Below are 26,086 nucleotides of genomic sequence, written 5' to 3' on the forward strand. Positions count from 1 at the left end.
GGAAGCAGATTAAGGGGGGGGTTGGGGGGGGGGGGGGGCTTTGGCCACCTTCTTGTTGCCTAAACCCTAATAAAATCTTGGCTTTGCCTGGGTGGCTCACTGTGTTGCTTCCAGCAATGGAATGGCTCTGGGAACCATTAGGGAGCGAGCTACAGGCCAGAGACTGACTTTTGTATTCTGAGAAGGAGATGAGTGCAGAGGAGAGGAAATAAAACAGGTTGTAGATTATTTTAGGTGTTTTTTTTCAGTGAGAGGTGGTGAAATATTTTGGAAGCTGGGCTTATAGTCTTTCCTAGGAAACACAGATGCTGTTTTAGAAGAGTGGTTTAACTTGGGATGTTGTTCAGCTACTTGATTATATTTATAGGAGATTTTCTATTGATCAGTGCAATATGGGAGGAAGCATATGAGGCTCTCACGACAGGGAAGGGAGCATGTTACCATGTTCCCTTCCCATGCATGGAGCTTTTCATAGACTTAGGCTATGAAAAGCTTGTTACTTGACTAATGCCGTGGGTCTTGCTGAAAGCATTTGCCCTTTCCCCACATCCCACCCAGAAGAGTTTCTCAGCATCCTTCCCAGCACTTCCCGTTCCGCGGAGGGCTCAGAAGAGCGGCAGCGCGTGGGCTCCTGCCTGTCACCCAGGTACCGTCTGCTCATCTGCCGAGGCAGGAGTACAAAGGAGGAGGCTGGCCAGGTTTCTGAGCGGGTGGTTGAGCACAGAGGAATCAACAGCAAAAGGCAGAAGGGTGTAATAAGCCAGTGAGCTGCTGCAGCTGTGACAAGGAGAGCTCCCAACCCGCGTTCAGCAAAGCAGGAGGTTTTTCTGTGGACTTTGGGCAACAAAAGGCACGAGGCAGGGAGAAGTGGATGGGCTAACAGTTTGGCCACCTCCATCCTTCAAAAGCCCACTGTCCCCAACCCCATATGTCTCAGGGCAGCCTCGTGAGCTGGGTCGCAGCGATGTCTGAGCCTGGCTGAGAACCTGAAGGAAAGGTCTTTCAGAGGAGGAATTTCAGTGTAAATAGATCAGATGAAAGGACAACTTTGTGATTAGGTTTCGCTAAATTTAGGCCAGCAGGATGAATCAAAGAGGAAGTCTCAGAGGGGAGGACACTGACCTTCCCAAAAACTTGTCTGAAGACACCACAGGTCACTTAGTGCCAGAGGTACAGGGGACCACATGTGGAGGGGCATATTTTTTCTTTTTCTGCAATGGATGCACTTCACTCTTCAGGGAAAGGGTTGAAATGAGACCCCAGGGCCCTCTGGGCACTGGAAGGGTTCAGATCCAGGTTTCAGGGCGTCTCAAACGCTGATTTGTGGACACTGGAATTTGTATTGGGTTGGGAATAGAACTAACCAAAATATTTAATTTTTGAATGATGTAAACATTTTGTATTTGCACTAAAAGTTTTGATTTAAATTAAAAGTTTTCATTCTCGTCTTCCTCTGGAATGGAAATTTCAAATGAAACATCAACAATTCTTCTATATTTTGTTACAGAAGAATGTCTTCCATTTTATACCATTCCCTGATGTAGTTTGAAATCAATGGAAATTCCAAAAAGAAGAAATATGCTATTAGAAAAACATAGCATTGCTTGACTGTTGAGTTTTCCTAGTGGTTTTGGGCCATCATGCTTTCATCTAGAAATTGCTGCTGCATTGATGCAGATTTTTCTTTGAAGAAGAAAATGAGGAAGTTTAGACTGTAAAGTTTCCAGGTCTTTTGATGAGGTCTGAGCCTGCTGGGGTTTTTGTTGTTATTTGTTTGTTTTCCTTTTGTTTTTCAAGAGTGTTAGGTAATTTTTGAGGATAGAGAAGAGCCTTTACCTATAGGGGTTGTTTAGATATCCTTATCGGGACTCTAAGGTTAAAGCAGAAATCAGAATGTTTCCTGGGATTTCTGATTTCATTTATGGGTTGTAAATGTAGTGTGCAGAATCAGTTGCCATATTTCTTTCCATACATTTTAACTGTAGCCATGGACTAAATTAAACAATTTCTGTGGAGAATGTCTAGTCACTGCCAGCACTTACTGTCCTGGCACTCAGACACCAGCCAAGACCCACCAATGTCTCCTTAGAGCAGGGAGGTTTCTCCTTTATGTACTTCCTTAATTAGCATGTGTGAGAGTAGTGATGCAACCTGTGCTGCCTTGTGGAGAGGCAAAAAGGTTCAGGTGCCTTACAAAACCAGGCAAAATATCAACCCAATCAAAATTTCTATCCAAAAAGACTTGCAAGAACTTGTGGGATCACAAGTCATTGATTGGGCATCATCCAAAGACGTGGGACTCCGACCACCTCCTGGTCGATGGGTCCCTGCATCCTGTCACATAGGTGGTATAGCTTCTCAATTAATGATAGGGACTTTCAAAATAACAATAAGAGGAAGGAACCGAGCCTGTGAAGCAAGAAGGTCTGTATATCCCATCCTGTTCCAGCTCACAGGGTTTTCTCATCCTTAAAGACACAGTGAGCTCCATATGTATCTCAGCAAAGGTCTCATCTTCATTTACGCAAGCAGTCAAGAGTTGTCCTTATATAGAAATCAAGGCTGGGAGCTTATAAATTAATATAAGGACCCAGGGAGGTGACTGTAGCACCTGAGATAATTAATAAGATAACAGCCAACCATTTTGGTCATTTTGCAGTAAGGCGTGCTCTTCTGACCCACTAATGAGGCTTGTCACCTCTGAAAACTTCCTTGTTTCTGTGAAAGCACTTTGGTTCGTAGGCTTATGTTTTTTTCCTAAGGAATCAATTTTAACTGACAAGAAGCACTGAAATTCACAACTGGACATCCTCTCTGTCTTAGCAATGGTTGGGGTTTTTTAAATACTTTTTCTGTGGGAAAATATAGGCTATTTGAAATGGAAATACTTTGCTGGAATGTGCAATTTCAGAAACATTTTCATCTGTCAGTGTTTTCCAGCTCTAGGCTGAATTTCTTCTTAAAACCAGAGGGGAAAAAAAGACTTCCTAATAGCAATTATGTGAGTCCAATAGCTTGAACTCTCCCCTGAACTTTCATTAATTTGCAGGATCCCCTACTTGGTGTAGCTGCTGAGGACTTACCTGCTGGGGATGTGGCAAACCTGAGCAGCCAGCTATATTAAATCAGTTTACCACGTATTTCACTTTGCTGATGAACATCAGAAGCTTTGCCATTGCTGTTTCTCTGTGCTTATCTCAAATGAGGAAGACAAACAGTGTGTGATCAGGGTGAATATGGCCTCTCTTTGTTTCTCCTTATTCTGTACAGCTTCTAACATTATGCCCAGTGGTGTGAGTTTGGAGTGCCTGTCGGTACCGTCATCAGCAGCGTGACTGCCATCGCCATGTTCTGTTTTGTTCCCTTCCCTTCTCCAGGGGCGAGAGGGTGTGCAGTGGGGTGTTTTGTTTTAGAAGATTTGGGGTTTATTTTGTTCAGTTTCTCTATTGTTTTTTAAATATGTACAGCTATTCCCATACTTCTGCGATAGAGGAGACGAGATCAAAAAACCTAATTTGCAGCTGGGGCAAAATGCAGCGAGGTTTGCATAGGTGTGAGCAGGGGTCAGCGTTGAAGAGGAGGGTACTGGCGCTCCCTTAATACTTCACAGCAAACCAGCTTCTTCCAGAGGAAGAAACGGGCTCCTCTGGACTCTCTTTGGAAGTTTTGCCTTCCATACAAAGAAGCTCTTCCTTCATTTTAATGAGTCTCACTTGTCCTTAGTTTTGCTTTTGCTGGGGCAGTAACTTTCTCCATGGGAAATGAGACAATTTTCCCAGTGGCTTGTTGGCAAGTAAACATTTAAAATTAAAGAAGTACCCCAAAATACTTGCATAAATCAGCAAAAGTGTGTTACAAGCCACAACAGGTGGTCTCTTCAAATCCATGCAGTGGCTCTGGGTGATTGTGGAACAAGTCTACCTGGTGGGAAATGGGATCCTCCAGTGGCTGTGCTGAGCATCCCGTCTACAGCCTCTGATCTGCTCTGCCAAGTGATCTTCTACTGGGAACGTACAGCCTTGTTTTTGGAGTCATTAACCCTAAACGTAATGTTGCAAATGTTGGCCATTAGGATTTGGTTCAGGCAATTGACTCTGGGATATGGGATGCTGCAAAGAGCAACACACTGGAGGATCAGGCCCTGGTGACTGCATTGCAGCTGTGTTAATTGACAGGTGGGCTTGTTGTGGGAACTTAAATTTCCATCACTGTTGCACTAGAATCACCTGCTTTGGAACCAACTGAATTTGAGGGTGATTATACAGATAATCCTATATATGACCCTTACAACAAATTAGTCACTCTTGAAGCTGGAGGAGTTTTAGTATAGAGGTCTGTTCGCAGGAGGTCTAGTAGCAAGCAGACTCTCACAGAGCTCAGCTATGGCAGGGAAAGGAATATTATTTTAAGGCTCTGGATACCAGTTCCTTGATACTTTGCTTTCCTAGGAAGCCTGTCAATTAGATTTAGAAATCCAGAGCATATTGTTTGTCATTTTATCGAGGCGCCTGACATCAGCTGAGCTTGTTCTGTCTCTTAGTTCTTTTCATGATCATTCCTTTTTTCACCATATTTTGGACTGAAGTGCCTTTTGAGGAGTATTTCAGCTCCTCTGGAAACTCACTTATGGTCTCAGCAGAGTCTGCAACATCGAGATTGATCAGCTTATGATCTGTAGGGGTCAGATGAAGCAGCATATTCATTTGAACTGCAGTAGACATCTGAACGGAGGCCAGAGACACTGTGTACTGCTCCTGTCTCCGTTGCTGATGTGTTCCAGGACCTTAGACAAGGTACTCGGGAGCCTTTACGTGTGTGGATATTTGTCTGTGTCTATGGTTAATCCTTGTGAATTCATGCTTATAAAGAGAGTGCAAAAGGAAGCAGAGGGCTTGAATCCCTTAAATATAGATAACATGCAAGCAGGTAAGTATCATGGTAGAATGGCTAATAGAACTGGAGAGATGCAGCTTAAAAACAGAGCTCGATGAAATCGTTATCTGTTGTATACAATAAGTCTGCATTAAGGAAACTGATAATTTCCTGTCCTAAACAAGATTACACAAAGCTGCAATTTCAGCTTTTTGTGTATTATCAGAGATGGATGTGCCTCAGGGCTTGAAACTGGGAAGGCCTGTACACAGAGTTCCCATTAATAACACTCTGGGTTGGCCAGCACCTTGACTTACCTGTGTGCAGTTGGTGCCACCATAGGCAGAAATATTTGGGCCCACCACTGAGAGGATTAAGACATCCGTTCAGGCAGCTGCCAGGACAGGGATCTTGTGGCTGAAGTCCCTTTCCTTTTGGTTGCAGGCTTGACCAGAAAAGTGGTCATCAGAAGGTCACAGACTCTGCTGCCTGCTTCCATGCAGGGTTTTTTGAGGTTTCTTTAATGTTTTCTTTTAATGTGGTATGTGTCATGATGCCTTGTGCCATCACTGGAATATCCCCTGTATGATTTGTGGAGGAGAGATGATGTAATCCTACTTCTGGGAACAAATGCTGAATTTAGCAGTGGTTTCTAGAAGAATGGTTAGCCTAGAAGAAAGGAAGATGGGAAGAACCGGCAAGCAAGCCACTGACAGGCAAGGCCATCAACAAAGAATTTTGTAGGAGGAATGCAAGACATACATGCCTAAATATTTGTTCTCAGTGTACTTTGTGCTCTGAAGAACATGTGTTTTTCTGACTCCTTTTTCCAGAGCACTAATAACTAGACCATCTGTTTGCCTCTCTAAATCAGAGCAAAGCCCATGAAAACCCACCTTGAAAAACAATTAGAAATTATCAGCTGTTTGTTTTAGCATTTAATAACTGTAATTAGCAAACCTAATGACATGTTTGATTATTGCATTCCATGTCTGTGAGCCCAGTGGGAGGCAGGAGATGGGACATATTGATTAGAGCAATTGAGACGCTTTACTTCCTTCAATTTTTTATTTTCTTTTAAAACAGTATGCTGGGTAGTTCTCTGAAGAGACTGTGCATGTGAAATTGGCATTGAGATCATGGCTGACTTGGGGCAAGACTAGCCTCCTTGGCTGGATTACTAACTGCAGAGAGCGTTTCTATAATGTTTTTAGTTGCTGACTTTTAGCCTAAGCACTATGAAGCTCTAACACAGTGGACCAAGAGTCAGAAAACCTCATTTCTACTCCTGGTTCTTTAAGTGACTTGCTGTGGGATCTGGGCTAAATTTCTTCCCTTCTCTGTACCTGACTATTCCCCTCAGTAAAAAAGGAGATAATGATAAAGAAGAGGAAAGGTACAGACTCCCTGTACAGCCAATGCCAAAAGATTTTCTTCTCTTAGTGGCTGGGGGGGGCTGTCTGGAGGCTCCGTTAGAGGAGATGAGGATCCTAATATAGGCATGTTAAGTATATAAAGTTCGGTGGTGGTAATATCCCATTTAGTCTGCCTAGAAAAGCTGAGATTTGCAGTTATAATATGCAATGGAAAAGTTACATATTATTAGTATTTAAGAGAGTAAACCACAGTTACTGAATTCTGCAAGTCTTATGGTGAATTAAACATACCGTGGTTTGTTCTGGAAGAAACCTGACGTTTCTTCATAAAATTGTAAATTGTGCAGGCTTTCATAGAAATTAGGGATTGCTCATGAGTAATCTGGAAACAAGTGAAGGATTTTAATATGTACGATGCACTTGTAATAATAATTTCACCCTGTTGCTCAAAGCATAGAACAGTACTTTTATCACGAATTAGAAACATTTGTTTCTAAACTTCACATTTCTTGAGACTTGCTCCATGTGTCCTTCTTCTTCTGTGCCATAGGACTAGAAGGAATTGGTCCAGGCACTTACTTATCCTTCCATCATCCAGAAACCTCCAACTGGGTTGTCATGTAACCTTCCTCCTCCGATGAGAATTAATCCATTTTCTCAGGTCTGTCCTGGTAACTTTTGACTCTGCACTAGAGCCTTATTTATCCTGCTCCCCTGAGGACAGTTTAGATGAACTGTTGAGGGACAATTTTTATCCTGAAGCAAAGACAGGAATGTTCTGGACCCTGTTTCCTTTTCTGTAGCTGAAATCCTTGTGTTACTGTTAGTAAAAGGGTCAAGAATTTTCTGATTTAACTTTTTCAGCTTACCAGAATTTAGATTTTCTTTTTTTTTTTTTTTGCAGAGCTTACTTTGGTGGAACTGTAGGTGGGAAAGGGGTCCCTGGCCAGAAACACAATTTTTAGTTTCCTAAGCTGAGGTGAATGGGCAGCATCAGAATGATCAGGGCTGCTGGGCTGTGGGAAGCTCATGGCCCTTCCCGGGTGTTTCATATCCTGGGAGAGGATTACAACTGTGGGCTTGGATGTCTCCTGATCTCATCTCTTAGTGCTTTTCCACTTTGTAGAAATATTTAAATAATTGGAAATAGAGGAGGAGAGGGAGCCTGACTGAGTAGTGGGTAGCATGTTCTTCTGGGATGCAATTCAAGTTCAGGTCTCTGCTTCAGTGAATATCTGGAAGCTTTTGAAAGCCTTGGTTACATCTTGATGTGACGGGAAATTTTTCAAAACCTTGAAAAGCTTCCTGTGTTGACAAAATATTTCCCTCCAGGTTTAGTTACTACATTGGTTTGCCATTCTATAGGCTGGCTTGCTTTTCTGTTGGACACATCACGGATGATATAATGGTTTTGGCATTGTTACGGTGTGTGAAATAATCTCAACAAAGGGAGAATGTGCTTAAAATGAGGAATTTTTTTTATACATATATATGTATATAGGTCTGAAAATAAAAATGAGCTTATTTTCTTGTAATTTGAATCCTTGTTACATTACACCCCCATTCTCGTGCTATGTGGCAGAGGCATGAATCAGCCAAGGTGACACCGAATTCCCATGGACCTTCCTCACCTTCATGGTGTGAAGCCAAAGGCAAACATCAGGCACAGAGATTTGGGTGGAGATTAGGCAGGACAGTTTTCGTCCATATGTACCCCCGGCTGCATAAGGGCTCAAAATGAAGGTGGCATCTCTTGTTTGCCTCTCCATTTGTACCCCTGGACAAATCTGACATGACCTGGCTCCAATGGAGAGTTGCACGATGTAGCCCTTCAGGTATATAGCATCCATTGAAAACTGTGGGAATTTCAATGCTGACAAGCTGTAACACGGGGTGACACTGGCATCTCTATCTGTATAGATGAAGTTTTTGTAACAGACTTTGACTTGCACAGTCTGCAGTGCTGTAGAAAACTCTTTAGGCAGGACTTAGCAATTTAAAAAAAAAAAGTATATTTAAAAAAAATGTGTATATATAGTAACAACATTGCTATTTTTAGCTGCTTATTAGTGACTCTGGTCATGTAGAGAGACACTTTGTGCTAGAAGGTGAGCTTGTACCTATCGTGGCATCAACTGAATGGACAGTTTCAGAATAAAATGGATGGGGGGTATGTTGTCAGATGGGAGCTGGATCTATGAGTGACTTCTCTGTTCCGTAAGCAGGGCCAGCTGGAAAACCTGTGCCTTGGGGGTACATGCGTGTATCTCATCAGTTTGGTTTCTGGTTTCTCCACCTGCAGGAACTCTTGCCGTATGAGGCACCTCCTTGACTCCTGATCTAAATTCTGCCCAGAGCAATTCTTTGTCCTGTGGTGATCCAGGATACTGTTTTTCCAAGCGCACATGTGCTCTCATGCCGATCCTACTCTTAGAGCAGAGCCTTTTTAGGACTATTCCTACTGAATGAGGGTGTTTAGGACCCCTACAGGAGTCATGGCCCCACAGAGTGAGGGCGTCTTGCGTTCTGCACGAGAGAATGCAGGCTGGATTGGTGCTGGAGATGTGCATGTCCTTGCATAGCTTTTTCTTGTTGGCCAGGTAAATTAGTTCAGAGAAGCATGTGATTTTCCTTTCTCAGAAGTGATATTTCTGTTAGAGGGATTATACTTTTCACTGAAAAGCACAAACTCATCTGCATTTTTACAACTTATTTGCAAGGTCCTTGCAGTTCTGCGCTAGCTCTTTCAACTGTAGTTTTGCTATGACTTTTTTTCCTAGATAACAATGCAAACATGTATCTAACACAAAATTCCTGAAAAAATCCTGTGATAATAGGTGAAGAAAGAACTGAACATTGAGTGAGACACTAGGTTTCAGTTTCAAGCTTATTAAACTTTATTCACAGCAGAGAATAAAATAAGGTGCTGTAGAATAGATTGTATTCATCCCTATATGTGTGACTGTATAATTCAGGGTAGAATCATTGGTTTATGGCTAAGCCTTTTGACAATTGCTGTAAAAGATGAAGTGCCAGACACTGGCAGTTTAAAAGGAGTGGATTTTAAGACAGGAAAGCTACAGGAAAAAAACAAACCATAAAGTATTCCAATTGCCAACAACACTCTCTAAATAGAAAGCATAGGAGGCATGAACTTCGAATCAAAATTTCAATTTCTGATGAATTGCTAGATAGATTAGAACGTCTTAGTGCATAAACATTACTGGGATACATCACTTCTAACTGGCGGGATGCTGTAAACTATCTGGCAATGAATGATGCAACACACTGAGTAACAGTGAAAAATACTTTCACTTTCTTGGTGTTGACCAGTTTAAAACTAACCCCACAGTAGCATTTCATTAGCATTGCCTGCCTGGATTGGCAGTTATATTAGATTTGATGGGATTACGTGAAAGTCAGAAGAAATGCTAGTAGCGATTTTCCTTGTGTGTTGGGGTGTTTTGTTTTTTTTTTTTTTTACACCCCTTTGGAGCTCCAGCAAATGCAAGCATGTCTTCCTCAGTTAGGCAAGCCTGAAAGCTACGAAGAGTGCACGAGCTCTTGAATGTGCTGTAATTTATGTTTATCAATTCAGTGCACATAGTTTTTTTGATGTGTGCTTCCTGCCTGATTTTCTAACAATCCTTTATTTTCTGCAGGTGGCCGTGATAAACGAGGTGGTCCTGTTTTGACCTTCCCAGCCCGCAGCAATCACGACAGAATAAGGCAGGAAGACCTTCGGAAACTTGTGACTTATTTGGCCAGCGTGCCAAGGTAAAGCTAGAAAGAAAACACTTCAAAGCTCAGTGTGTGGCTGATTTCCAAGTATTAACATTTAGTACCTTCAGTTCTTGGGACGGAGAAACAAAAGTGTTCCCTTCCTCCTCCTGTGTATGGTCTGATGGTTTTTATCACACACGTGGTCATGCAGGAGCCCCAGAGCAGAGGCGGTGCGAGCAAACCTGGGCTTCAGGCTCGTGACAGCAACAAGGACCAGCTCTCGTTCCCCATGTTTCTGTGCGGCTCTTCTAGAGGGGTGGAAAAGGAGGATAGTGCTTAGAGGTCTGCTGTTAAATATAGCAAGCTGGAGAGAGTCTGCTGTTGCTTTTTAATACCTTCTGGGAGGTTCAGGATAGCTGGGGTAGGGACTGTAGTTGCTGGGGAGGAGAGCCTGCCCCGTGCGAGGAGGCATATCTTTCTGCTCCAGCACTTCCCAGAGCTTTCTCCAGGCTCGGGAAGGAACATTGGTGGACTAAGGGGGAAGCTTTCAAAGAAAGGCATTTCAAATGGTTCTGCACGTAAACCAGCACCTTTGCCCACATTAGTCCCCATGTCTGTCCTCCAACGTGCAGGTCCCCATCCCTTTCCCAGGGACGCTGGAGGAAAGGTCTGTTGCCAGTGCATATATATCTTTGCAAGCTTTGGGAGACAGTTTATAGGGCTCAGTGCCCAGGTAGGTATTCCTGAGCCCATGTTTAATGCCTCCAAGAGTACGAGGCTATGTACGCCCTCATCCAGCTTCCTTTCCTTATTTTCAAGCTTGCCAAATTATCTGTTATCTCAGGGCAAGCAAGGGGCTGAGAAGGGATGTTCAGGGTTGCAATAACACACCCTGTGCCACCCAGGAGCACCTTCTTTTTTAAACCCGGGGTATGACCTGTTAAACAGTGCTCATATTTTTGCAAAGAGTGTGAAGTTAACACCTGAAGGGAGAGGGGTTGGCTGTGTCTGGAAGTCATGAGGTAGGGGTCTCGGAAATGCACTCAGTTCCTTAAACATGTGATGTGCAGAGAACAAAGGTCCCGCATTTGGTATGAAAGCGAGTTGAGGGCTGTTTGGAGACTCATCGCTTGGCTGCAGAGAGTGAGGGGCAAACGCAGCCACATGTGCCAGATCTGCCAGTGCTCATTTCCTGGACTTCACAAGCCCTCTGGCGATGCATTTTTTTGCTTCATTGGACTTTTGCTCATCAAGGTTTTACTAATAAGCTGCATTGGTTTGCTTTGCTTTTCTCCCCTGCCCCCCCCCCCCCCCTTTTTTTATCCTCTAGCCCTCTATTTTCAGCCATATTGTGAGAGAGATTACGGACATGCTGCAGGGCTGGGAGAGCAGTAGGTCACTCCCTGGGAGTGTGTGTCCCAGGGCTTGGCAATCCCGCTCCAGCTGCTGCAGTAATGAAACTGCTCCCTTACATCTTATCATTTTTTGCATGGTCGCAAATATGAAGATATGACATTGCTTGGGGTTGCAAGCAATTGCACAGAAAAAATTACCTTCTAATATGTCAACCTTTTATATTAATTGCTCCTCCCTCATGGAGGTGGCAGTAATAGCAAGATACATCCCGTCTGTTCCCCACTTGCACACAACTAAATCGATTAGCTCAACCTTTGCTGCTTTTCGTTGCCTCATGCCAAATCAGTCCAGCAATGGTTTTTCTCTGATGCAGAAGCTGGGGGACAGAGGTGCATGCTGAAGGAGCTAATACAAGACCCAGCTGCTTGTCTCTCTAGAAACACTAAAAAAGCATTCCCCCTCCTGGTCCCCACTGCAAAGGCTTGTTTTGCCCTGGTGTTTGAAGCCTTTGAGGACATTTCTCTTGTTATACCAGAGAACATTCCTTCCTCAGCGGTACAACCACCTGCCATGAAAGTGTGCCCAGCAGTGAGGGACTGGCTATTCATGAAGTGCTTTCACCAGTTTCCCAAGGATCCTTGCAGACTGGTTCTCTGGAGACATCAACCAGAGTACTGTCTCCTGTTTGGGATATTATACGTTGAGAGGTGTGGAGCAGAAAGCAGCAAAAGTGATCTGAGGTCTAGAAAAAGTGGCCTGTCAAGGAAGGATTAAAAGGGTAGAGGTTGCTCAGCCTAGAGAACAGAAGAGAGTGAGAAGGATCTTTGAAGCACGTTGTGATGCTGCAAAAGGAAAGGGTTTGTAGGGCTAGGACAAGAAACAAAAGTGTTACACCGAAGCAAGGGAAGCTTAGGCTGGACATGAGGAAAAGATTTCTAATGGATTCCCATCAGCACTAGAATAAGTAATCTAATTTCTTCTTAAATTCCTCTATAACTCTATAGGAAAACCTCTGGCATGGGTATAAATTGTTAGGGAGAGGGGATGATGAATCAGGAGGTGACTTCTTTAGGTTCCTCCTAGTCCTGCTTTGTCTGGTGCTGCAGCTGTGAACTCACTGCTGTAGGAGGGAAACGTGACCACAAACTTTGTGGGTTTGGCACGCAGGATTGCGTAACCTGTGTGATGTGAGGAAACACTGAAAACTCACTTTCCCTAAATATTTTGTTCACTTAACAAGGGCAACCAGCAGAGCTTTCAAACTTATTTACTTTTTGGAAACAAATATATGGAAGGAACAGTTTGAATTAATATCACTGGCTCTCAGTTCATATTTATTCCAAGATTAGTGCTGTAATGAATAACTGCATCAGCCATCCACCAAAATAAACAGTTTCATTAGCAGAGACTCTGAACAGGATGTCAGGAGAAACTGCTCTGATGTTCAGAGTGCTGAAAGGGGGGGGAGTTTTCTGTGCTAGTTAAAAACTAGAAATCCTTCTTTAGGTAAAAAAAAGAGACTGTAATTTATCATATTGACACCAGTATAATAATTCTTTCTTTATTCCCGGTGCAATGGTTTCTGAGTGAGACAGATTGCTATCCACAGTGATACTATCTGTCACTTAACCCTTGTTTTATATCTTAATGGAGGGGGCAGAGGTGATGCATTGCTGGGAGCTTTGAGCAGGTATGAGATTGGTGATGAAATACGATGATAGATTAGGGTAAGTGAAACTGGGGTCTTGCTAGCAGTTTTCAAAGTTTCTGATTCAGCTTTCCGCAATTCCTTCTTCAAAACCAGAATAATAATGTGGGTTTTCTGAAAGCAGCGATGTGTGTTTGAGTTAGAGCAGAATAGTGAGTGCTTTCATGCAGCTGCGAGTCACGGTCAGGCAGGTGCCTGCAGCCGGTGGGGTTTCCTGTGTGGCTGGGGACTACTGCTTGGGGGTTAAGACTTCAGGTCTAGGAACGCGGTTTGTTCATATCCCAAAATGGTAACCTTGCAGTCCATAGTACCTGGGGTGACTTAGGGGCCCTGGAAGATTCAAAAGCCTGATCCTGCGGTCTTGGGTACTAGGAGGAGGTTGTGAGTGGGAATCTGACGCTGTGGACAAATGTGGTCCTGGTTTGGTGCTGTACACAGGTTCTTTCAGGCATATCACGAGGTCTTTTTCTCCAAACGGTTCCACTATAATTAGTTACTAAGAAACAAAGATGCTATTCAGTAGAAGTAAAGATAATTGCCATGGATGCCAGGTTTCTACCACTCTGCCATTTTCTGCTTGTTTTACATTTGCACTAATGCTTTCTGGATAGGCGAAGCTGTGTTTCTTGTGAATCAGGATAGCTCCTATTTACATGCAAATTTAAATGGGACGAGATGTTTAGAAATTTGGAGGGTGTGACTGAATCCAGGATAACATGGTGTTTATGATCGGGGGAGCTGAGAAGGAATTTTCTGGCCTTGCTGAGGATTTTATTTTTTAACACCAGTGCAGTGCCATCTATTCTGGTAGACTGAGTTTTGATTTATATGTGTGTAAACGAAACTAGCACCAGGCCAATCTCCTCTGCGAGCCCTTTGGAATTAAGAATTAAGTTTTGCGTAGGCTATAGGAGGATAAAAAGGAGACAGAATATTATTAGCCTGAGTTATCTCCTCACATGGTGAAGCAATACGATGAAGGAAATGTTCTCTGTCAGCTATAGTGAATCTTCCGGCTGAACACATCAATCTGTTTTGGAGCCAAGATAAGCATTCTTCTGTGCTCGCTGCAGAGGGGGAAACCCGAGATGCCTCGGAGGCCTGTATTTTTAAAGACATCTACTTTTTATTTGTCCTCTCTTTAAAAACCTGCTCAAATATTTCCCTGTTCTGGGGGATACCCAGGGCTCATAACAGCAGCAAAATGTTTCCAAGGGACAGCCCTGTGTGTTTGAACAGCTCCTCAGAGCTGCACGAGTTTGATGAAAGGTGCTAGGATCAGTAAAACAACTTAAGTGCCTCTAATGATTAGTTCAGTGGTTGGGGCTTTATAAAATTAGAAGAAAAATACAGGGGATGGCAAAATGTAGCAATACTCACCCACTCTGTGATTTATTTTAAGCCCTTCTCTGATGACGTGTGGTACTGTGTATATTAGCTCCTCTGGCCGGGAGTAGTGTGAAACTAATTTTGTTGATTGATAGGAATTAAACTCTAGAGCTCTACTTTCTGCTACATAGTCCTAGCACGAAAGAAGCTTTTGAGGATCGCTTTTTTTTCTGGAGGCTATTGTAGATCTACAAAAATAACCATGTATTTTAAAAATAACACCAGGGACTTCATACTAATTTTAGTAACTAAACATCTGGTGCCATCTGTAAGATAATTATTCCACCATACACTTGTACCAAAATACCACAGTAAAAAATGAAGTGAAGCTAATGAGGCTAATGGAGGTTTAGTATTTTCTAAAAAATACTAAATATATAATAATAATAAAAAATTTTGATTTTTTAAAAATTGTAAGTCTGTTTTGGAGAAAGAAGCTTATTAGGAGTATATAACTGCCATGAATGCTAGTGAATTTAAGAGCCTTTTGCCACTCAATAGCCAGTTCATATCCAGCCTCCATTGTATGTTGTGTTGGTATGTGATGTCATTATCACCATCTGTTAGGGATTGGGGGACTTCTGTGAAAATAGTTGGTGGTCTCACCTTGTCCTGTTAAAAGGCTTCTGACCACATCACTCTGTTTTGCTTCCTGTGTCCCCTTACTGACCACCTCAGGACCAAGTTACATGTTCACCTCTTGTTGGAGAGCAGCTCTTCAAAAGAGGATCTCTGATTTCCTTCCAGCTGTGGTAATGACCTGTTGAGACATTTTATTCCTAGATAAGTGGACAGTGGCTATAGATATTTAAATTCTGCAGTAAGCATCTACAGCCGCCAGCCCAGCAAGCTCCCATGTTTACCAGAAGCTGCTAGAAAATGTGGACTTCCTGGAAGTGCAGAGGGAGCAACAAGAGCCTGGGGAGCAGGAGTTACGAGAAAAGATTGAAGGTGTTGGGGATGCTTAGGTTAAAGAGAGGAAAAATTAAAAGTCACGTGATTACAATCTAGTATGCAAGACTGAGCTAAAGGAAACAATTTGGTCTCACTGTACGTGGCAAACGCGACAAAAAGAAATGGATTAAAATCATAGATTGAAGAAATGAAGCAGATTTCTGTAGCATCTCCATCTTGGAGACCCTGTGAGAAGGCATATCAGGAATAACCCAGATATTTTTGTTCCTGTCTTGCAGCAGAGGGATGAAAACAACAGCCTCTCCAGCTCTCGTGACATTGTTTTGTATAAATCTGTGCTTTTTTTTTAAATAGGTACAAGATTTTCATTTCCCATGTTTGTTTATTTTTAATCCCTGGAATTTTTTTGAAAATTAATCCAAACCTAAGGTAAATGGGGGCTTTCCGTATCGGTTTCCAAATTACTTCCTGCTTTCATTGCCTGTCGCTGTTTTCCTGGATAGTGTAAGGGCTGATCTTGCACAGCTCTGGACCTAAAGCGAATGTCCTCTATTCCTCTGCCCTCTGTGGGAGCTGAGGGCGCTCTCAGGCTAGTTTCAGTTTGGTTAGCTGCTGAGCCCTGCTCTGCCTTCCAGCTGGATAACAGTGCAAGTGTTTTCAGACTGGTTTTGTGATGAACAATACAAATAGCATGATACAGAGCTTGAATCGCACAGCTCACATAGCCCTTTTCTTCTAAAGATTAATAAAAGGCAGGGTAAGTTGGGCTCTGCATATCACTTCTACCAGCGATCATCGATATCTTCTATTTGGTCTAGCAGAATTATCTCTCATCTCTCTATTGTGAAAGAGAGGCAAATGAGAGGAACGTAATGTTGATATTAAGACAAACTCATAGAGGTTTGTTTGTCTTGTTTCAGAACATGAGTTCAGGGACTCAAATAAGTAAATAAAATAAAGGTTGACGTTATTTCAAGACTGAATTCCTTATTTGAAATAAATTCCTTAAAGGACATAGAAAATACTTTGCAGATCCCTTTGTAAGTTGTCCATCTTGTATCCAAAAATATTTGCACCATTTTGGAAGACCTGAAAATCTATTACTGTTTTTTCCACACTAACTTATTAAATATTTCTATATTCTTAAGAAGTAGCTTGCTCCTTTTTATTATATATTAATTGTATTCCAATAAATAATTTAAATTACTGACTGCCACATGCAGAGAAACTAGGATTTTAACTTGCCATTGTGTTTTTAAGCATTCTGTTCAACACTCAACATCTGCTTAATTTTAGACTATAAATCTGCAATTGAAAACAGTTAATATGAACAAATCCCTCATTTATGGTGTCTGAATTATTTCCAAGGCAATTACTCTTCTTTACAGGTTAGGGGAGGGGGCCCAGTTTTCTCTTACTGCCAACCATGCAGGCTCATGCTGAGATTTCAAAGTCATATTGGGTTCTTTCTGGTTCATCTAACATCTCCAACATAAAGATTCTCCAGCGGGTTACTCATTTGAAGATTTAGGATTGCAGAGCTAGCCTTACAGGCCAAGTTTAACGTACAAAGAAAATGCACAGGTCTGGAAGAGAAGTTACTTCTCCTGGCACTGTGCTGCTTTTCCAGCCCAGTGAGAGCTCTGTCATGCCTGAGTCAGTGGATAGGGCTCAACAAGGGGACACATCCGATGAAATAAAAGGTCACTGTTTTACTTTGTTCTCTTCCCAGGCAGCAAAGCAAGTGTCTCTACCCAGTTCAGGTCCAATGCCTTTTGGTTTTACTGGTCTGGGCTTTTTTGCTCCAGCCCTACCCTCCCAGCTGCGGGCTGTTTCTCCTCACCACAGGCAGTGCATTCAGGCTGCAAGTTCAGAGCAGCCAGAAGGACGGCAGCGAGTGGAGCTGTCACAGCCCCCATCTTCCCAGGTCCACTGCACAGAAGATAGCCGACAGGCTGCTGCTGCCGAGCCGTAGCTCTACAGCATCACTGCACCTGGCTTCTCTCTTTCTCACTGAGAGAGGAGGGACTGGAGAGCTCCTAAAACCCTCTGAGCAGAGGCAGAGATGCCTGTGGCAGCGCATCCCACCAAAGACATGGCCAAGGGGGGCTGACCTGGAAACAGCAACCTCCTGTAAGGATGGTGACCCCACACAGTGGCATCAGCTGAGCCTCCTCAAGGTGTCCTGAGGGGTTGATGGCACAGGGGTCTGAGCTTTGCCAAGGCACTGAGAAAACCCCAGCTGTCTTCTTTGGGGAGCCTCACACACTGCTCAGCTCCCTGGCATGGTCTGGGGGCTGCTGATCTCTGGCTCTCTCACACAGGATGGGTGCCTGCCCTGCGTAGCCACAGTGTCACTGTATTTCTGTTAGCGATGTAGGTGGTGTCTGACTGCATTTCCAACAGGGGGTTTGGCCTGGGAAGGATTCTGCTCGGATTTCTCCAAATCTGAAGCAAACAACAAAACAAACCCCCTCACCATGCACACCGTCACTGCTAGGGTGCAGGAGCCACCATGACTGAGTGACACCCGGCGGCGCCAGTGGGGTCTGGGGCCTGACCTCATCCCCTGAGCTGTCTCACGTAGAGCTGGGCTGCCGCGCTCTGCTTTTTGAGCTCTGTCCAAGCCCTCAATCTGGGGATTAGATCAGGATTGCTCTTCCTCGTTAAATGGCTTTTGCATGTTGATTGTACCGGCATTTGCTACCTGGAAGAAGGAGCTGAGGTGATGGAGAAAAGGCAGAAACTTGTAAACTAGGATATATCCTGCACCCATTCACTGGTGAGGGAGCCGGTGGGCACCACAGCCTGCTGTAAATTTTATGCAGAGCATCATTTTCTCCTTCCTCTTCCTCAGTGGCTCTCTGACAACTGGTTTGTGAGTCTCTGCAGCACACTTCGCCGTGCTGCCCTCTCTGGCCTTTTCCGTGCTAGTGCTGCTTTAAAGCTGTTGCATGCTCCTCATGGGCTTTTTAACCATCAGATTTGTGGCTCCGCAGTACTCTGAGAGGTCCAGGCGGCAGCAACCTGGAGACTTCTGTGGAGAAGGCAGGTTTGCGCTAATGTGAGCGGTAATTCAGAAGAGCTAAAATTAGCAAACAGAGACCTTTTGTGGGAGTGGCGCACTGGCAGCAGAGCCAGCACCGGCTGCGTGCCGTTCCCTCCCGAAGCTGTCAGCAGCCATCAGCAGAATATGCAGCGGTTCAGCCAATCCTAACTTTTCTTTTTGGTGATCTCTTTCCTACAGTTTTTGCAGAGACGAAAATGTTTTTTGTCTTATTCCAGCACGGGTGCTTGTGTTCCTCATCAGTAACTCCAGTACGTGCTACATCCTTTTCACTCTTAGAAATTATTCTAATTTGGAAGCATCTTATGCCACCCTCTTCATGGATGTCATTAGAAGCAGGAAAACAACTGCTGTGCTTTGCAATCTGCTTTATAATGGGAATATTGTCAGAGGTATCTTAATGTCAATGGAAAGCTCTTCTAAACTCCCATGGAGAATGGATGAGACCTTTACTGTGTGCCAATATGGAGCAAATAATGGGAGACACAGAAGTGGAGTTGTCTCAGTCTAGACTGCCTGGTCCTTATCCTCATCGGAGGGATGGAAGTAGTGTGGATGCTGCTCCAAAGTCTGGATTCCCCAGTCCACAGCTTGGGTAGGACTGAAGATGTGTTTTCAGGAATATATTTTTAACCTTGTCTCCAAATTATAAAAAGCTTATGCAATCGTGCTGTCTGTCAGTCACTGTTTAAACCAAATCTGTCAGAGAAGACTCTCAAGAATATTAAATTCCTACAAATTTAATGAGAATAGACAGCTGCATCAAGGAAAGAGACCGAGACCTAATTAGTGTCCACAGAGAGGGAAAGGTGGTCTGAACTCACCCCTTCTTAGAGACTGGAGGTAGAGGGGATATCTCCAGAGCATATAAGAGGCAAATTTGTTATTAAAGATTAGAGAATCAACGTGCAAACCACCACCAAGGGTTCGGCAGTTCCCGTGCTCATAAAAGTGCATGCTAGTTTATGGTATTAGAAAACTGGATCATACTAAAATAGAACAATGACGAATTCATGGTAACATATGGTATTGAGCAGGCTGATGCTCTTATAGCCTGGAAAGTATGAGTTGGGACTGGCAAAATTTGTCTCAGAGGTTGGGATGCTCAATTCCCTGCTGTTTGCAAAGGGAATTGGGATCCAAGTTTGGTAGGCAGTTGTAAATCTCATCAATGGTTTCTTCTCATTTTCCACAAGGTGCTCCTAACCAAGTCAGTCTGTGGTATTTAATGTTTTCCTTGTGGATCCTGGCGTTGCTGCAGAGTTCCCTGTGGATCCTGTAACACTGTGTGCAGCAAAACGTAATTGTAACTATGTGGTGTGAGGCTGTTGGGATACTTAGATTAAGAAAAAAATAAAGAGAGAAATACCTTAACACAAAATAAAATCATAAATAAGAAAAATAATTCTCGAATCTCTCCTTCCCCCCTCCCCTCCCCCCCGAAAAGGCAGAAAAGTGTAACTCAAACATGCTTTTGGCTGGGCAGGTATTGTCTGGTCTGAAACGTGTGCCACAGTGTACTTTTCTACTATTAACAAGGGAGCATTGGTTTCCCCTGCCTGTGTACACAGGGCTTTATTTTATGTCTAAGTTTAAAGAGAAACCTTAGTCTCTGGAGAATTTTCCGGCGATGTAATATTTTAGAAAGTTCCTTTGTGGTACTTCACCAAAAAGCCAAAGCACCAAAACAGCTTTTCCTTGTCCTGCAACTGCATTCAGGGAAATACCCTGCACCTCTTCCACATACCCCTGCTATAGTGCAAACGAGAAAGTAGGAACCTGCTGTAGGCTCAATGCAATGTTTACAAGGGACATCTTTGCTGAATGGTCCTTTTGGTTAAAGTCATTGAACAGAAATTGTAGTAGAGCATTGGCTTTGTAGAATAATTGCATCTCTCTGAAAATTGTAACAGCAGCAGCAGTTCATCTCCAGCCAAATTCAGGCTGTTTGCCTTTCCTGTGCGCTACTCAAGTGTGTATGTGATGTCCATATGATGTAGCTCTCCTCTATCACCCTGTTTCCCATGGGAATGCAAGAAGAATTGACAATGTCTAATATCTATGCAGTGATATTAGCACTTAGTCTTTTACTAGAAGGATGAGTTAAGTTTGATTGTTAATTTATTTATTTGGGCATCTGGCAAGCCAGATGCTTCTGCTATTGATGTTGTCATTGAGGATCAAATAAATATTACTTTTTGAAATTTAGTTTGAAAGAATTACTCATTAAAAACCTTTGATTGGTAAAATTCAACCCTTCTTCCTCCCCCAGTCCTAAACCAGTGTCCAGCATCCAAGCAGTTGTTAAATGCTTCCATTTAAGGAATACGAATAATAAGGATACCAACACAGCATTAATACAGAGATGGGTGGGATCCTTAGCAGGAACTTTATGGCATTTTAAAATACGCATTGTACCCATACATGGGGCTGTGATATTTTGGAACTCCAGGGATTGATTTCAAATTTTCTCTGCAGTTTAACATTCTGCAAAGCATGGAAAATGGCTTTGGTGATCCTGAGGGCTGATCAGCAAAATACTTTGTTTCAGGTCAAGAATGAATGCTATGTTCTGAAGTGCTGTTGCATGGTATTAAGCAGCTCCACGGGCAAACATCACGTTCCACTAGGAATAAAAGCTTTTTCCCCTTAGAGATCTCCAAATGGGCTTCCTGTACACGTTTCATCTACTGTGCACTTACACTTTGTATGTCACGTGAAAAAGGCACACCATCAGTAATAGTGGATGGAGACTTTTGTATTCCATATTTTCAAATATTCTTTACGTTAGTATAAACTATACCTCTAAAATAGTTTCCTACCATTCCTCTTTATTTGCATGTTAATTTAATGCTAATAAAAGATCAGCTGCAAGAAAGGTAGGCTTATGGTACTGATTACTATCCTTTCTTGGCAAAGTACCAACAACATCCCTGGCTAGGATGATTTAATATGTCTCTTCTATCTCAATCTTCTGTGATTCAGCAGTTGACCGCCCTAGAGGCCAAAGTCCTCTGCTAATGCAGCAATGCAAATTTTTCCTTCCATTGTTTTTCTATTGTCAGTCAGTCCTAATTGGAAACTAAAATTGCATTTCCTTTTCAGTAGCCTTAGCAGCTCTGCTTAGACCACCAACTAAGGACTATGTTTATTAGCAGCTCTGCCTGTGGCTTTTGTGATCTTTGTAGATGGTAATCAGATGGGAGCCTCAGGTTTAATTTAGACCACCCATTTAGGTCACATTTGCACTGAAGTAGGTGCCATCTTGAAACATCAGGGAAAACACACAGTCAGAGCTTCCTGAATTTTAGTTCTGGACTCAACATTGAGTCCTCTTCTCCCTTGGTTTGACTGTATAACCTGAATTTACCAGTCCATACAGGAAACATCTCACAAAGGTTTGGGAAACCAAATTAGCTGGTATTTTTACATCTTGAAGATAGAAAACCCTAAGTGGTTTTATTATAGTTATGCTGCATGAGGTGGAAATACAGGTCCCTTTAGTAGTACGCACTGATTAGACCTCTCATTTCTGGGAAGCAGGGTCTTTAAAGTTGCACTTCCCAATACTGTCTTGGAGCACTGCATCAGAAATTGGCCATGTGTCACCTCCTGTCCTTAGAAAATGCACTTGATAAAAGCGTCTCATTACAAATGTACCATTTTGCCGTGCAGTGAGTCTAGGGAGTAGAAGAAGAACTTACAGAAGAACTGTAATTCCAAAACACAATCTAAATAAAAAGCAGGTACCTGATAAACTAATGGGTGATCTTACGCGTAGGAAGAATGGCTGGAAATGCTGCCTTGTTAATAAACTGTTAGTCTAAGAACTAATCAAATAGGCAATATGTTCTTTTTCTTTAAGACCTCTTTTTCCTCCATTCTCAAGACAACTGAACTCTTACAACACTGATTAATCACGTCCAAGTTTGTGGTTATGTCCCCTTATTTCTCCATTCTTCTGTTTCTACAACATTTGTAATTTACTTCAGAAACTGCATCTGGAGAAGCAAACATCTCTGGGATCACAGATTAGTTTAGATTTTGCTTCTCACTGGAGATTTGTGGGTAGGAGCTGCAATTCCATTCCAAAATCTAATTAAAAAGCAGGTACATAGGAAAGTAGCGGACAATCTTACCCATAGGAAGAATGTCTGGAAGCTCTGCTTTGTTAATGAACTGTTAGACTAGGAATGAAATACACAAGCAATATGTGCGGGTTTTTTAGGGTTTCTTTCTTCTCCGTTCACAAGACAGAAAACTGTTATATCATTCCACACTTACCAGGTTTACTGGAAATCTCAGTTTCTCCTTAATTTCCAGAACAGCCACCCCAATGATTCTGCAGCGTAAGATGGTATATGGTAGGTGACAGGAAAATAGGATCAGCTAAAAAGGTTTCCTGGGATTTTCATTTAGGAATGAATTCTGCAGGACACTTCATCTCTGTAGTTTTATGGACTGTTAAATTGCATCTGTGGTATATTAGCATCAGCAGCACTTTTCTGATGACTTGTTGGGCACTACTAATTATATGAAAAAGGCATACATTTTTGTTAGGTAAAATCAACTCAATACCTTTCAGAAAGAGGCCACCTGAGGATCCACCTGCTCTAACTTTTACACTAGGTTTAGAAATATTTGCCTTAGTGAATAAGATGCTAATTGTCCTCATGTTAAAATATATATTATATATTTTGTACATTCTCAGTGGCACTTGGAAAATTAACCACCTGCTCTAACTTTTACACTAGGTTTAGAAATATTTGCCTTAGTGAATAAGATGCTAATTGTCCTCATGTTAAAATATATATTATATATTTTGTGTACAATCCCTGGCACTTGGAAAATTAAAGCAGACATGTTTGAATAAGGTACAGAAAGTGGAGCAATATAAATCAAATAAATGTATTGGATACAGTACCAGTGCAAAGTTGTCTTGATCTCTATTTCTGGGCTTTTAAAATTGGTGACAAGTCAGTATTTCCAGAAGCTGAAGTCCACCTTGCTGATACGTGCTCACTTTGCCCACTTAGAGGTAATTGACTTAAAATTGTTTTTACAAATGAAAACACATTTTGGCCTTTTTTGTGGGAGGATACAAATGCACAAAAGAACTTTAACTGTGTTCATGCTGCCTTGAAAAGATGCCAAAAGTCAGATGTGTAATTAGGGATTCTGTTAAAAGTCTAATTCCTGCACCTGTGAACATTTTCTGGCACATAGCTTTTTAAGTCCTTGCTTTTCTTCTCGTATTTCTCATTTTCTTGGCCAAGAATCAAGTTCCTTTTCAAAGGAAATTGTCAAAGATCTTCTGGGGTGTATTTTGTTCTTTGTCTAAGTCCAATACAAAAAGGCAGTTCCCTCTGCTTTTGTTGTTGAGTGAAATACTCTAAAGCAAAGTATTAGACCCTCTTTTATTTAACACCTGATTACTCATTGCAAAGCTCTTTAAGATCCTTCAGGATGAAAGATGATACAACAGGCTATGACAGCATTCTTATAATGTAGATTTGTTCTTCCAATGCTAAAAGTGATGTACAGGGCACTTTATGTTTTGCCTCACATAGATTCAAATATCGGTCAGGTTCTAACAAAGCTAATGATAAACTATTTCAGTTAGATGGGGCAGGGAGAAGAGCAAAGAGGTCGTTATCACCAGATGATGTAACTGGATTTTTTTTGGTGGATTTTAAAGTAGTTGGAAACAAATTAATATATCAGGTAATTTTATGAGTGGGTCTGGATTGATTTATCAAACCATTAATTCTCCTACCTTTGATAGGTGCCTCCTGTGAAAATCACAGGATTCATCTGTTGGTTCTTCCAGGCTACAGCTGAGTTCAACAGACTCTGAACGTACTGGAAATATATATCTGCTCTCTAAACAGAATCAAGCAAGACACGTATCTCAAAATAACAGACTAGAGAGGATCATTCACCATTCACCAAGCCTAAGACTTTTCCACAACTCTCTTCTTATGACACAACAAAGATATTTATTCATTTTGTAAATTGCCAGGGGCATAAGAAGGAGATCATCAAGGTGGAAACATGCATTCACCATATCTGCTCTTAGTCACAAATGAAAGGAGGATATCAATACTGTTTTAGGCTAACACATTAATTTACTAAAATAAACTTGAAAATTGATGCAAGAGGTCAACTGAAGCAGTAAAAGGCCTGCCTGGCCTGCAGGCTTCTACTTCCCATGTCCTTTTCCTAATTCTTGTTTAAGTGCTGTGATCCTCCTCCAGAAAAGCAGTCAAGTGCGTATGTAAGTCCATCCATATCCAGGAAGTGTAAATATGTGCTTCATGTACCATCTTAATTGCTTAATCAAGCTCCCTATATTGTGAGGCACAACCATACAAACAGGAACCAGATGGAAGATATTTTTATCAGACAGACCATAGGATTAAAGAAGTATGGTCATTGAACATTGCTGTCCTTTAAAAACCCAGTATCAGGATATGACTGCATCCATGCAGCATCCCCACAATGTGATAATTCAGGCAGCAACCACTGTCATAAACTCCGACTCAATCTTACCTCTTTATTTTCAGATATCAACAACCTGTGTGAGCTTGCTTGATGGACATAAACACACATTGTTAATGATTTTGGCAGAGCTTATATCAAAGAGGGTTAAAACAGTTATTCAAGTTTGGAATCAGTAATTACAGAAAATGCAGGAATAGTCAGTTCTTTTTAGAGTCATTAGTTTTGTGGGTGATTTTAGCATTGAAGTACTATGAATTGGTATAGCGTCACTCTCACAAGAGACCAGAGCAGTATTCTTATTATTTTCAAGTGGTAGGAAAAAAGTCTATTTGAGCTATGTTTCCTATGCTGTTTGTAAAACATATCATAGCAACAGAGATTTTAATCTGTCTTCCTTAGTTTTATATCATAAAGCACTTAAAATTATGTATTAAGCTAGTGCTCCTGTGGGTTCTACATCAAATCCAAAATAATTGTGGTTTTGCAATCTTTTCCACTATAGGCTTCTAGTACTAGTTGTCCGATTATGCTGTGATCAATACTTTTACTCCACACATTAAAAAAGGAGCAAAATCTTTGATTATAACTGAAGGCGTATATATTTGGCCAGGTACTTGCCTGGGCCTAACTGACAGCCTGAATTGTACAGCATGGTCATCAAAATGGGCAAGAGCTTATGTGAATAATTCAGGGCATTGACAAACATTTTATCTGCAGGTTTGGTGGCAAGATTAACAGCAATGAAATAGTTAAGAATCCTGGTATTTAGGCAGTCAGAATTGGCTTTTTAGTTAACACCCCAATAAGATGGAGGGTGCAAGTTCACTGTTCTCTTAGTCTCATTGTTTCTTTCCACTGGCTGCAGACTCAGCAAGACAAATGTGCATTAGTTTATATTGTCAAGGCTATCTTTGCAAGCAGATGGGCTGAAAATCTAATTAAAAAACCCAAAAGCTTTGATTCTGGCAAAAAATAGCAAAATCTGTGGGACGACCCTAAATCCTCCGAATTAAATGGATGTTCTATGTCAATGCAGTTCTATTGTCCCACTTTATAAATAAAATATGAAGGGCTCTACTTTCACATAGACCCATAAATGTGCTCATTTATGAGTTTAATAAAGCATGTGTATTCAGTACAATTAGATAAGCATATGTATAGAGCAATAAATGCTCC

At 42.0% G+C, this 26,086-nt stretch overlaps 1 protein-coding gene across 1 annotated transcript in view; it reads left to right on the plus strand.

Moving 5' to 3' along the window:
• The window catches only part of KALRN (kalirin, RhoGEF kinase), a 338,232-nt gene that overhangs the window by 3,254 nt on the left and 308,892 nt on the right, over window positions 1-26,086 (plus strand). Inside the window, exon 2 of the mRNA XM_019470941.1 lies at window positions 9,911-10,025. The gene's annotated coding sequence lies outside the window, so the exon portion shown is untranslated. The remainder of the gene's footprint in view (window positions 1-9,910; window positions 10,026-26,086) is intronic.

Source organism: Aptenodytes forsteri, unplaced genomic scaffold, assembly GCF_000699145.1.
Source record: "Aptenodytes forsteri isolate BGI_AS27 unplaced genomic scaffold, ASM69914v1 Scaffold255, whole genome shotgun sequence".
Taxonomy (NCBI): domain Eukaryota; kingdom Metazoa; phylum Chordata; class Aves; order Sphenisciformes; family Spheniscidae; genus Aptenodytes; species Aptenodytes forsteri.